Source organism: Malania oleifera, chromosome 5 (genome assembly GCF_029873635.1).
Source record: "Malania oleifera isolate guangnan ecotype guangnan chromosome 5, ASM2987363v1, whole genome shotgun sequence".
NCBI classification, from domain to species: domain Eukaryota; kingdom Viridiplantae; phylum Streptophyta; class Magnoliopsida; order Santalales; family Ximeniaceae; genus Malania; species Malania oleifera.
In genome coordinates, this window is record NC_080421.1 from 88507695 (window position 1) to 88520938 (window position 13244).

Below are 13244 nucleotides of genomic sequence, written 5' to 3' on the forward strand. Positions count from 1 at the left end.
ACTTATGGGTGGAGCGACACCGATTACAACACCTTACAAGATGGTGCACCTAGTTCTCCTAATTGGGTTTGAACCAGTCCAGTGCTTACCTAACCAAGTCTGAGTAATTTGAGACTACTTACAGGGTTAATCTCCCTTTTCCGACCACACGTCGGGAATACAACAGTTATCAATATTTTTGTACAAATGTAATGCTTCCAATATAAGCAGATGATGTACAACAATATGCTTAATACACTCACGTATGATAAGGATTTATGCTCAAGTGATATTTTGTTAAAACAATATATCAACTCACAATAATATGTGCATCTATATGTATATGTGTGAGTGAGTGAGATCTTTGAATCAAAATGGAATGATTACAATATGAATACTCAAAGATTCTCTACAACCCTAAGCAAATATCTCAATAATATTTTTCAAATATCAAGCTCAATAGATATTAGGGTTTATGGCTCAAAAATATTTTTGCAAGTACAAACAAGTGAGCCTTTGAATCTTGCAATGGATGTGCAAGATTCACAAAAAAATAATATATTTCTCTACCAAAAATATTTTCCAAAGATAATGTGGGAGAAACTTGAATAATACCCTCAAATAGGATATGAAAAGTAAATGCAATATGAGAGTAAAAACTATTTGATTTAAAAAAAAATGCCCAATATACGTAAAACACTCTCTTTAGAAATTGAATTTTCAAAGTAATAATAAGGAGAGGGTGAAAAATAGGCTTAGGAAGATGAAAATAAGATATAAAAATTTGAGAGATTTTTCTAACTAATCGATCATCTCACTAATTTTGAATTATGAAGAGGTATATATAGAGTTAGGTGAAAATATGACCATTGGGACACATTGGGAATTTTAGAAAAGATTAATTAAATTTTTAACCCCAATAACCATGATTAATTTTAATGAACCCTAGGAGTTTGGTACCTCGACGCTTAGGGTCAGTCGCCCGAACACTCACAATAGCTCATAGGAAATTTTCCAGTTCGGTCAACTGTGGCCAATGGCCGGTCGGCTGAGCCAGGCGATTTCCCAAAAGCTACGTGGTTTTGGTCGCCCAATTAGAGGTTCGGTTTGCTGAGTATTGAGATCGGTCAACCAAGGTTAATTTGAACTAACAATTCGGTCAGCTGAGGAAGGTGGAGATGATCACATCCAAGGTTCAGTCGATTGTGAAGAATGTGTTCAAATCGTGTTCGGCCGGCTGAGGCCTGGTCAAACTATTGACCCCTAATATCTTCGGTCGATAGAGGCATTTATAATGCCAAGGGTTCGGTCACCCGAGACCACTTAAAATTGTGCATTTAAGTCCTATTTGGTCTCTGTGCTTCATTAACCCTGTGTGAACAACCATAAGGCATCTAAGTTTGAAGGGTGATGATTCCTATGGTCATTATAAGGTCTCTTGATCATAAATACCTATTATGCATGATATACAGTTATTACAGACCATAATATAAAAACTAAATGCAATTATAATTAAAATAAACAAATGTCTTCTTTGTTCATCTTTACTCTTAAGTCTGCTCAAGCACTGAATACACACATAAGTAACTTGTGATTTATGATTGTCAAAACTAGGGATCAGACTCAAAAGGTCAACATCTTCACTTTCTTGAAGATTTCTTGAATCTCATTGTGTTACTTGTTCTTTTAACCCACTATCAACCTTTGAGGATAGGGTACCACAGGTCAGTACTCCTAGGTCGATACTCCTTACTAGATTCACCTCCCATATTGACTGATTTCTTTGAATCTGAGCTTGCTTCATTTGATTTCTCTTTTGCTTCATCTATTTCAATTGCAACTTTAGGTGTCGGGGCAACTGTTTGTTGATCAATGGCTATCTCAGGTCTGGAAACTTCTTTTATACTCCTTAAAGTAATAACAGTCTTTGCTGACTCAAAAGAATTCCTTGAAACATTATGCACTAATTGTTGTTGTTGTCGATATACCTAAGGATAAGGATGAGGCAATGCTGGAAATTTCCCTTTCTCTAAGGCATTCAACTGTGTACTCATCTTATTAATAGTGCCTTGCAGTTCATTTATGGTCTGAGTGTTAATCTGCAAAAATTTCTTAGGAGTATTCGCCATCTGCACCATGCTATGATTAGGAGATTTCTTTTGTGGAATAAGAGCTACGTTAGATTGAAATCTTGGAGGTGCATAGCTTTGATAGATCTGTTGAAGATGATACTGGTGTAGAGGAACAACTGGATGATATATCGACTGAGAAGCTGATGTATAAGACTGAGGAGGTTGCTAAAGCCTTAAGGAAGATGGACTAGACTGATCATTCATCCATGAGAAATTTGGATGATTCCTCCATTCTGGATTGTAAGTGTTTGAGAAAGGCTAATTTGGTGCTCTATTAACCCAATTTGCTGATTGCATCTGATCAAACCTACTATCCTATAACACCGACATAATTGGACAATCCTAAGTCCTATGACCAGAATCAACACAAATAGAACATACCTCCACTGATTTCGCCGCTTTCACTTTCTTTTACTCCATAACCTCAATCTTCCTAGTCAAAGAAACAACACGAGCCTGGAGATCAGTCTCCTCTTTGACCTTATATTTTCCTCCACCACTAATTGCTCTGAAAGGTTATGCTGCCATTGGTGGCCGGTCATATCGTATGTTCCATTGTTGGGCACTTTCAGTTAAGTAATCAAAAAATGATAAAGCCTGATCTGATTCCTTGCTGAAGAATTCTCCATTGCATATAGTTTATACCAACTGTTTGCATTAAGAAGTAAGAACTGTATAGAAATAGTTGACTAACCTCCAAGATCCAAACCCGTGATGTGGACAGATATTTATCAAATCCTTGAACCTCTCCCAACAAGCCTGGAAAGTCTCGTCACTTTTCTATATGAACTGATTGATATGCTCTTACAAGAACTGTGTTCTCTGAAAAGAAAAAAAAATTATATAAGAAATCACATTGCATTTCAGTCCAACTAGTAATAGAGTTAGGTCTCAAAGAGTTAAACCAGATTTTCGCCTTGTCCTTCAAAGAAAAAGGAAATAAGCAAAGCTTGATATACTCATCAGTTTCAGCCCTATTAATGAAAGTGGTATAGACCAAGTCAAAATCTATTAAATGCTGGTAAGGACTCTCAAAATCCACCCCATGGAACTGAGGTATTATTGACAACATTCCATGACTTAATTACGAAATTTGGTGCATCTTGTGGTAAAGCAATGCAAAAAGGTGTGGTAGTGCATGCAGGCTACAAAAAGTCCTGAAGAGTGCGTGGTGTAGGTGCAGTCATAACTTCCTCAAAAATTTCTTCAAAAAGATCGCACAAGTCAATTTCAGAATTCTCACTCATGATATAAATAGGAGAACAATCAGACTTTGTGCTCTGTGTGTCACTACTAGTGCTGAGTGAAATTTTAGACAATTTATTCGAAATATCTCTGACCCAAGGCATCAAACATCAATTCAAACAACAGAAATTCACCAACATAGCAGCAAACAAGCATGATCAAATTTATTATTAATTAAAAATAAAAAATATTTAAAAAAATAAAAATTTTGAAATTAAATCTAACACTCCTCGGCAACGCACCAAAAACTTGACTCGCTTTAAAAATGAGCAGTGCAAAGGCTATCACAAGTATAGGATTTATGTTATGTAATATTTAGCCCAAAGGTCAGATCATCTCCTCAAGAAATGCAGTTTAATTCCAAATTGTGCATAAATCCAAAAGAAAATAAGAAAAGAAGATTTCAATGAACACAGTTCAGATTCAGTTCTTGGGGTTTTTGAGATTTTGCAATAGAATTACATAAACCTTAACTAAAAGATTAGCAAGCACAAAAATAGCTAAATAGATGTCAAACTCAATACCAAAATAACGAAATAAGTAGACCCTACAATCATCCAACTGAATAAAAACAAACTAAACTAATTAATAAGTAAAGCTCAACTAAAGAAAAATACGAAATTTAATAACAAACCCAAACCAGATTAAACAAAATAAAAATACCGACTTTAATAATAAGAATGCCCAGAGAAAAATTTAGATTCCAATGAAAATTTTAAATAAGATAAGGACAAAGTTAAATTAAAATAACAATACTCAAACAAGAATTTAAGATTCCAAGACTTTAAATGAAAACACCACTCCAATTCACATTGCTAATTTAAATAAATATTTAAATGCAAGAGAGAGAGAGAGAGATTAGATTGCAGGAGAGATGAGATAAACCTAAACAAACTTAATAAAGCCCAAACAAAATAATCAACAATTCAAACTAAAGATTAAAGTTTTGAAATATTAATGAAGACAAAAACTAAATGAAAAGAGAGAGATGAGTGAGAGAGAAAAGAAAGTAGTCGTCGGGCTTGCAGAGGCTCCTCCACGCAGCAACGGCTGCTCCTGCTCGGGTCCTCCTCTGCGGCGCTGATACCCGCCTCCAAAGAAAAAGCAAAACCCTATTATCCTCCTAAAACCTCCTGCCCCCCTTGTCTTTTTAAAACCTTCAAACCCTAAAATAATGCCCTCAAGTCGTCCCAGCGCACACACGACCTTCTCCCTTGCATGGATGGGTCACATCATGCATGGGCCTCCTTCAGTGCTTCAGACATGCATGCACATGGGCCATGTTCCTTAGCAAGCACCCATCTACACCGCGGCTTACAAATGCTTGCAAGGCCTCTCAACGCAGCACCCCACACACGCCTCACTTGCACTTCCCAGCACACATGGCACGTTCACACTTATCAATTGGCCTCGAAAAGAATTTCCTGCAATAATAAAATATCAAAGATTCGTAAATTATCGAATAAAAACTCAAATATTATAAATTGAGTTCAATTTTAAACTTCGGGACATAATCGGGTTTTTAATTTGAATTATAATCTTTAATGTATGAATTAAAATGTCTAATTATTCATCTCGGACGCGTAATCACTTTTCAAATTCTTTCAGATGCAAATAAGGGGATTCTGAATCCATCCCATGAAAAGTCGGTACCATCTTAATCATTTTAGATTTCAACACAAAGTGGCGAGCTTGCATGGGTAAACGAATACAAGAAGGCTCACTATACCTTGGAGGATTGAAATAATCTTCTAATGTTCTTGCCAGTTGAATGGCAGGAGCATTAGGGACATTTTGACAAATTGGGGCATTTTGAAAGTTTTGAAAATATTGTTGTGCCCCCATTCCTCCTTCTCAAAAGATAGGACAATTGAACCATTCTGTTAAATATAACATATGAAAACAAACTAAAAGGAGACACAAGAGGGATGCTACCACTACAAACAGAAATCCTACATTGTATATTTTGACATTGTATTTCAAATTATGAAGTACATCCAAAATCAAAATATAAAGGGCAAGATTAAATAAAATCAAAAGAAACTAAAATATAAAACTAAAGACTCCTAAAAATCAAAGTCTTCAAAAACTATCAATCTTAGTGCATGGAGGACGGGGCAGAGGAAGGGTTTGATCTAGCAGGGAGGTTTGAGATTTCAGCACAAAATGAAAATAATGGTTATAGGTAAGGGTTTTAGTAACGATTTCAAACACCAAAACTAATAGTAGACTATTAGTGATAATTTTTAAAAATCGTCACTACTCGTAGACTATTTGAAACGGTTTTTAACAACCATCACTAATAGTACACTATTAGTGACGATTTATTACAACTATCACTAATAGAATACTATTAGTGATGCATCATAACTGTCATGAATATCCAAAAAATCGTTGCTAATATTTTTTCACAATAGTTTGAGTAGGAAATCTCCTTTTAGTGACGATTTCATTTTTTTCACTAAAAATGCTTTACTAGTGACGATTTTAAAAACCGTTACTAATACGTTGACTATTAGTCATGAATTTAATTTTCGTCACTAATGACTCATTATTAGTGATTATTTTTGCTCCGTTACTATTAACTTCGTTACTAAAACCCCTTTTTTGTAGTGTGGCTCACGTGTCCATCCATAGTAGAGATACGTGGCTTGCTTTATTTATTCTTTTTTTTTTTTAAAGTTTACTGCAGTAAGTTGACATCAACGTGACGTCACTTGCCACGTGGCAAGCCCTCAGCTTTTTTTTTTTTTCAATTTTCTACACCAGGCCATGTGGCAGTTCCTATGTGGCTCTAAAGTACTTGACGCAAATCACTGACGCGACAACAATTCGATAGTTCAGAGAAAACACGAAACAGATGGCCAGGATCACGCCATATTGCCCTTAAAACTAACTATCCTTGCTGTGCCACGTGTCACCATACGAACGGGGACATGTGTCCCACTATCCCCATATAAAGTCTTTTTTCTTTCTCTCTCTCCTCCATTTTGATTTATAAATAATTAAGAGGTTATAATGCACAATAAAATAATATACGTTTAATTTTTAATCAACAATTTATTTAGTAACTACATTGACTATTGTTTTTAATTAACATTTAAACATCTTTATTAAATAAAAATAATCCAATATTATTTTTGATTAACAATAAGCTTGTTATTAATTTATATTTGTAACATATGATTATCATACTAATTTACGTTAAAATAATATTATTAATTAAATTAGTATTTTTATTTTTTAATATTAATTTGAACTAATGGATAGTTTTTTTTTTTTTCATTCGATAAATGAATTATGTTTCATTAATAAATTAATATAAGATTACCTTCAGATGTATTTTTAAAATTATAAAATAGCTACTAAATTTTCTTATATTTACAAAATTGAATATAAACAATGCCACTTATAAATGATCAAAAAATTATCTTACATTTCTTTTTAAAATTCACTTAAATAATTTTTGAAAAGTACATTTTGCAATAAGTGTTGGCACTACAAGCCAAGCGCCATTTTTTTTTTTTTTTGTAAAAATACTTATTTATAATAAGTATAGTAAGTACATTTTTTTAAGTGCGTCTAAATGGGGACTAAATGTTAAAGCAATAAATTTGGACATTATTCATTGACTAAAATAATTTATCTAATATGTCATTCTAAAATTTCACATCACTACTTTGTTGCATGTACGATGAGAATCTGAAAGGAAAAGTCATTTCACCTACGATATTTCAAATAGTATTGCCCATATTTATATGCCTAAAAGAAGTACTTAAATTTCAAATAATTAGAAGAACCAAAATCAATTTTTATTTTCTTGTATCTTAATAATTACTATTCTATTTTTAAAATTTTAAAACCAAATTAATAAATAAAAAATAAAATTAATAAACGTATATTTTTTTATGCATAATTAACAATTAATTTTTCTTATTTTTAATGACGTTAGGAGAAATTTTTATTTTAAATAATATTTTACTATAGAGAGAAAATATACTAAAGAATAAGTTTTTTCCTTCTTTGTTTTTCTTGTATTTTTATCAAAGAATTGAAGTGCATGTATTTTAGAACTTGAATTTGAATTTTAATAAATTTGAACAAATTTCAATATAATTTTGTATTATATCTTAATTAATTCCAATACAAATTTAAATCCAATCTCTCTCTCTCTCTCTCTCTCTCTCTCTCTCTCTCTCTCTCTCAAAACATAGGGTGAAAGTAAATTAGCTGGAATTTATTAGGATTGAACACAACATAGTTTCTGATAATTGGAAGAGAAATTCAAATTAATTATTATTTCCAAACAGAAATTAACAGAAGAAAAAAACTAAATTAAAATAAGACTCCCAACCCACAGATATGAAGAAATAAAGAAACAATGAACATGAAACAACCCCAAGTCCACGCAGGAAGCAATTAATCTCCCCAAGCTAGCTAGCTCACATTACGGTGCAGTTCATGAAATCGTCGGGTGGCCCGCCTGGAAAACCACCATAGGAAGGTGGTGCGCCTGCGTGGGATGTTGAAGGCGGAGCCTGCGGCCAAGCACCCGGCGGTGGACCCGGAGGGGGTGGACAAGGAGGTTGATAATAATACCCACCGTACCCACCACCACAGTGTGACCTACCGTATGTCAACCTCACGCCCTTGGACTGCGTCATGTCTACGTATTTCGGTGGTCCCATCTGGGCCAGATAATGCAGGTAATACGCATTTTGACTCCCGGGCATGTGGTTATATCCGCCGTATTGGTGATAACCAGCCGGCGGGGTTGGTCCCGGAGTCGGCGACAAAGGGTTCATGTGTGGGCTCGCCCCCGGGGGTGGTGGTGAACCTGGAGGCGGCGGCACCATCACCGGTGGGGGTCGGGGAGGAGGTCCGCCGGGCGGTGAATGCGGCGGATGATTGGGTGGAAATCCCGAATTGTTATCCATTTGCACGAAGTCTATGAACTCCCGAAACTCTCCTTCTCTCTCTATATATATTTGTATATGTGCCAGTGCCACTTCTCCTTGTTCTGCGTCTACGCAGATTCACCGAATCACTGCATGTATTCCTGGATAGAATATAAACTTAGACAAATCAAAATGAGAATATGCGCACAAGTAAATGACGTTTTGATAATCGGGTCTTTCCTCTGGGCGGGAGATGAACTACGACAGTCAAAGCTTGGGTTCAATTTAAAAGGCAATTATTGAGCGAAAGAGAAGTTTACTGCAAATTAAAGGGTTTAATTACAGCAAAATAAGGGGAAAAAACAGTGAGAGGGAAAAGTAATGAAAGTATAAGTAGATGGGTATATGTATGAAATTTTTTAGACAGACTTGTTTCCATTTACAGAATGGAATAGAATACACGTGCATGATTTATGGAATCCCCAAATGAGTCTTGCCTTGAAAAGGTCTGCTTTGCATTTATAAAATTGCAATGAGCATGAAGATATTACTTACTAATTAACCACGATAAATCGAACTCAATTATTTTCTAAATTTTGCTTCAAATTCTTATCGATTGCTTCCTTCCAAGAAACCGAGGGGGGGGGGGGGGACCTCTTTTTCCTTACGGAGAGTAATACTTTTTTCTCTATTGGATCTTTTTGTAGGATGATCGATCTACACCATGCATTATCGTCCTTGATATTAATTATGAACTAGGTAGAAATATTAACACACTTCAACCCAGAACGCATGAAAAAACTTCAAATGGTTCTGAACATACATTGATTAATTTAAATACAGGAAAAAAAAAATTAGACTTGGGGAAAATAAAATAAAACATTTACATGCTAAATGATGAAATGAAGATGGAGAAAGAAAAGCAAGCGAAAAAACCTGATAAGGATGAAGAGCAGCAGGATTTTCTGAATTGCTAGCTTAATTCAGACGATTCTGTTAATCGTTCTTACACGATCAATCAAGAGAGCCTGGAGGAAGGCTTGAAGTGGATGTGAGATCAGTGTAAGAAAGAGTGAAGTATATATATATATGTAAGAGATGGGGGAGAGGCTGGCTTTTTAAATGTGGAAATGGCATCAAGATTGATCATTGATGAGAAATTATGTCACTCAGAGTTGTGTTATTTTTGTAAGGTTTATATATGTCAAAGTAAAATATTGTTTTGACAACTAATGAAGATTTTTTGGACATTTAAATTGGGATTGGAAATCTCTAATTTGACGTTGACATCAGTGAGACCAGTAATTAACCAAATTCAAAGCTTGTCAATGGGAAAAAATCAGTCGCACACAGCCATGTGTTAACTGCAGGCCCAAAGCATATTTTTTAAGAATTTTAGCCAAAAGTGAGAGGCCAACCTTTTTTTTTTTTTTTGGGGGGGGGGGGTTGAAGGTTAAGTCATAAAATTCACCAATTATACTTTATTTTAAAATTAAAATCACAATTTTAATTAAAAAAATCATTAAGGTAGTGTTTGGGGCATGAATTTTTTACCTAAAATTTAGATTTGGATGAATTAGAACAAATTTCAATAGGATTTTGTGTTGATCTTATCCAAATTCAATATAAATCCAAATCCAAGTTCTTTTCAAACATAGGATATATATATATATATATATATATATATATATATATATATATATTGGTTGGTTTAATGATTTATTTCAATTGGTTTCATTCTAATTTCTTACTATGTATAGACATCTAACTTAGAATACAATCATAGAAACTATTATAATTTGCACATTATGAAAGATTTTATCTAAAAGCATATATTTTTTTCTCATTAATTTGTGCAATATATTTGTCAAAAAGTTTTGGTTAATTAACATATGCAAGCTCGCATATTTAAGGTTGTGTATATAAATTATTCTATTAATTACTGAATACACTTTAAAAAGTATTTTTCACCTATTGAAAGTTAAATTTAAGCAAGTAGACTTTTTAAAACTTTACTTAATTTTTGTGACATTTTTTAAAAATATATTTCTTAAAATATTAGTTAATATTATTCACATATTTAAGTGGCAATTGGTAGCTGAGGATCCTCTGCAGGTTGGAATTGAAAGGTAAATTTTGATTCTTGTTTGGTTTGTAGGCCTTTTCAATTCCCTTTCTGTATATAAATCAAACTCCTCTCCCCATTAGCCTCCTTTATTTTTTTATTACTCCGGAATCAACCCCCAATTTGGGTTGTAGAATGAAATTAAAGTAGAAAAGAAATCGAGGCATAAATGATTTCACTCTTGGGATATGTTTATTATGTTTGGTTAATAATGCAAAATAGTTTTAAGAATTGTGGTTTTTATTCCTTTCTAATATTTATTATTCTTTAGTGGTGGCTATAATGGAAATGAGAATGACTTTTTTAAAAATTAATATTTTTATTTAAATTTTTTCGTTATTGTTAGCTTTGGTGTATTTCCAAAAGGGGAATGAATTGGGTATTTAAAATTTTGTCTTACCTAGATTTATCCAAATCAACAATATTACGCAACCTAAGGTCTGTTTATACTATTATAAACTTAATCAACACATGTACAACATATAATGAATCAAGCATACAACATACACCTGGTGAAAATAAACGTGCGAAAAATAAATTGCTGAAATATAAAATACATGCACGATATGTTATCAGGGTTCGGCCAACTGTACCTACATCTTTGTCCAACTCGCAAGCCCAAAAATTACCACTATTGCTCACTTAACGGGTGGAGTGGCACCGGTTACAACCAAGTCAAATTTCCAGAGATGACCTCAAGCTTTACACACTCTCCTTGTGGGGCGAAGAAGACCCTAGGTCAAATTCATAGGTCTGGCCCCAACCTGATCCTTCTAGGCTAGATCAAATCCCCTCAGGCCATGCCTGGAATACTATCAATGAATATGAAATTTTGCGTACAATTTAAATGCTTCTAACACAAGCTGATATGTACCATAATATAGTCTAGATAAATATGCACTCAAAGATGATATGGATTTAATGCTTAGGTGAGATCCAATATATAAACTCTCTAAGATGTGTGAGTGTATGTATATGTGAGAGTTCAACCTTTGATTCAAGTCATGATATTCAACAAACAATTAATCAAAGGGAAGTTAAACACAATCCAAGATTAATATCTCAAAGTTTTTGTAAATGAAAATCACAATAGATATTTTGGATTTGCAAAACCAATATCAAAGATTATGTGCAAGCTTTCAAGTCTTACAATATGAGTGTCAAGACTAGCAAGTAAAAATCAAGGTCTTCCCAATAGAATACTTATGAAATAAAATACTATGGAAAAGATCAAATAAGCAAGAACTCTCCAAATGGATTTTCAAAACCGTATGCTTATGAGAGAGTATTTGCCATTGAAATGATATGTAAGAGTGTATGCACTAATCACAATCACTTCCCTTCAATCTTGCGATTGATTTACAAGAGATGAGAACAACTAACACTTTCTCTCACTTTCAAAAAGATGTATATAAGAAAGTATGATTGAGAGATTTCAAAATATGAACTTAGAATGAAAAGAATATAGCAAAAGAGTATGAAAAATTTGAGAGAAAAAATCTTAATCACTTTTACTAATCTTGTTGCTAATTAAGCCAAATGAAGTGCTATGTATAGGTGGGACTTAAAAAGTAACCGTTGGAACACAATGGGGAATATTAAAAATGTTTTAAAAGTGATTAAGAAAATTAACCTCATTTAACCCTATTTACCTTGGTTAAAAATTGGACCAACCCGAGAGTTTCGGGTGCCTGATCCATAGCTCTGGCGCCCGAACAGACACAACAGGAAAAGTAAACTTTTGAGGTTCGAGTGCTTGAATGTGAGTTCAGTTCGCTGAACCATGGCGATTTTCCAAAATATCGCAATTCGGTCGCCCTGTATAAGGTTTGGTTTGCCAAACCTGCATATTCAGTAGCCTGAGGCATATTTGAATGTGGGAATTTAGGCTGTCGAGTTGTTAGGAAAAGTCAGAATTGTGGTTCAGTCGCCCAAGGACGCTATAGTCATTTTTGGTTCGGTTGCCCGAAACCATGTCAACATTCTGACTAGTCAAAGGTTCGGTCACTCGAGGTGTTTTGAACACCAAAGTTTGGTCGTCTGAAGCCTCACTAACTTTGCCCTATAAGTCCAATTTTACTTCAATTAATTTCCCTGATATTATAAGGGATTTTGGGGACTATCTTATGTGTATGTGTAAGAAACTAAGGTCTTTCTAAGGTCTTTTGAGGTCTACCGAAAAAATCTGGCACCAGTCGACCACCGAGTGATCCCCAAGGTCAATCTACGGTCTTGAGCATTCATCCCTATCATGCATGAAGTGATTATTACAGACCTTTTCCTAAGTTACTATTACAAACCCAAATGAACATAAAATAAATTACAACAAGAGTAAGTCTTCTGGGTCTTTATACTTTAAGTCTTCTCAGCCATCAAGTGAGCTTGCTAATATTAACCTATACACAAACTTGATGGATATTAAATACCAGAGTATTTGTCATAATCAAAACAGGGATATGACCCATTAGGCACTACAAAAAATAAGGTTATTAGTGACGGTTTTAAACCATCACTAATACTCACAAAACCGTCACTACTAGTATTAGTGACGGTTTTATGAGTATTAGTGATAGTTTTCAATTAGTCGCTATACCTGCCGTTACTAATACTTATTAGTGACGGATTTTTCAAACCATCACTAATAATAAAGTATTAGTGACGAATTAAAACCATCACTAAAAATCTAAGCCTGTTACTATAGATTCTACACTGGATCTACCAAAAATCGACACTAAAGTCATAGTATTAGTGACAGTTTTAAAACCATGACTATTGCTCTATTATTAGTGACGGTTGTAAAACCGTTACTATTACTCTATTATTAGTGACGGTTGTAAAACCGTCACTATTGCTCTATTATTAGTG

General features: G+C 34.0%; 1 non-coding gene across 1 annotated transcript; it reads left to right on the plus strand.

The window, feature by feature from the left end:
* Positions 1-2817: 2817 nt before the first annotated feature.
* On the plus strand, positions 2818-2925 carry LOC131156857 (small nucleolar RNA R71). Its single transcript, XR_009137124.1, has one exon. It is a non-coding gene; the product is annotated as a small nucleolar RNA R71 (small nucleolar RNA).
* Positions 2926-13244: the final 10319 nt, after the last annotated feature.